Source organism: Myotis davidii, unplaced genomic scaffold (genome assembly GCF_000327345.1).
Source record: "Myotis davidii unplaced genomic scaffold, ASM32734v1 scaffold535, whole genome shotgun sequence".
In the NCBI taxonomy this organism is placed as follows: domain Eukaryota; kingdom Metazoa; phylum Chordata; class Mammalia; order Chiroptera; family Vespertilionidae; genus Myotis; species Myotis davidii.
Window position 1 is genome coordinate 1,635,603 of NW_006286980.1, and position 1,971 is coordinate 1,637,573.

Here is a 1,971-nt window from a genome sequence, read left to right on the forward strand (position 1 = left end):
GGCCCTTTGAGCCCGCAGGCCGATGCTCTGTCCACTGAGCCAAATCGGATAGGGCAATTAATTCCCTTTTAATGTGCACAAATTTCGTGCACCGGGCTACTAGTCTATAAATATAAAAGCCTAAGCAACCATTCAATCAGTAGCTATGACACGCAATGACCACCAGGGGGCAAATGCTCAACACACAGGCATGGAACAGACTGAAGAATCTCAGAGGGAAGGGAGACGGGGGAGGACGGGAAGAAATTAACCAAGGTTCTTATATGTATACTAGAGGCCCAGTGCACGGATTCATGCACCGATGGGGTTCCTTGGCCTTGCCTGCGGGGATCAGGCCAAAATCAGCAGTCCAATATCCCCCAAGGGGTCCCAGATTGTGAGAGGGCGCAGGCCAGGCTGAGAGACCCCGCTGGTACACGAATCCATGTACTAGACCTCTAGTAGAATAATAAAAAGATGTATACAAGGGTCAGGATTTAATAAAATTAATTTTTACTGCTTCATCAAGGGAATCCTTAAATAAAATTGTTTGTTTTTATTTGTTCCTGTGCATGTATGACAGTAAAGTGTGTGATGACTAGCTTGAATGCAGTGCCTTGATTTATGCTAAGGATCCAGCAGTTTCCCCAACATTGCTTTTGCCTCATCAGTACAAATGCCAACACAGTGAAAAGGGTAAGTAATGTCTTAGCTGTATTAGAAAAAGGGTTTTGATGGCACAGGCGCAGGGGTCCACTAAGAATTGATTTCTATAGTACATTAATTCCTGGATTAACATGTACCACTTTCTAGTTGTTGTTGTTTTTTTTCTTTGATAGTAGGTAAATAATATTTTGAGTAAATGTTGCCATTGAGATAACCTGGTATTTAATTAAATACAGTATATGGGTTGCTTTCTCATCATGTAGGCCCATGATCCTCAAACTTTTTCATTAGATACTCCATCCAAACAAATGTTGAGGTGATATCCCTGGTATGTATATATTTATTTCCTTTTTTTAAAAATATATTTTATTGATTTTTTACAGAGAGGAAGGGAGAGCGATAGAGAGTTAGAAACATCGATGAGAGAGAAACATCGATCAGCTGCCTCCTGCACATTTCCCACTGGGGATGTGCCTGCAATCCAGGTACATGCCCTTGACCAGAATCGAATCTGGGACCTTTCAGTCCACAGACCGACGCTCTATCCACTGAGCCAAACCGATTTCGGCCATATATTTATTTCTTTATAAACTACATGCGTAGTGCTATATATTTGACACACTATAAGTCATGCCTACAAAGATAGGCATTTTGAAAAGATGAGATCAAATTAAACAATATTCTTAAATATAATATTTTATTTTACTATCAATAAAACATTTCTTTGCCTTCACAGAAAAAAGGATGTTAGTGACAGAAATATAACTGAGTATGTTTGTTTTTATAAAATTTGGTTTGGTACCATGGAATAAAGTGATATGAAGTTCTGGTTACAAGTTTAATTTATTTCAATATTTGGTATTAATGGTTCTCACATCTAAAGAAGAAAATCCTGCAAAAAATTAGCTCTTTCGTCTTGGCCGCCAACGTGCCATCCAGACTGAGGAAGACCCGGAAACTTTGGGGCCCATGAGCCACAGCCACCGCTGCATCAGCAGCACAATGAGCACTGGGAGGCGGAGGCAATGCTGGTGGCACACACACATCATCACACAATCAACTTCGACCAATCTCACCCAGGTTCCTTTGGGAATGCTGGTATGAGGATTATGTCTTCAAGAGGAACCAGAGCTTCTGCCCAACTGTCAACCTTGATAAACTGTGGACCTTGGTCAGGGAGCAGACACAGGTAAATGCTGCCAAAACCCAAACCCAAAAACAGGACTGGTGCTGCTCCTATCATTGACATGGTGCAATGGGGCTACTACAAAGCTCTGGGGAAGGGAGAACTCCCAAGCAGTCTGCATCATGAAGGCCAATTCTTCA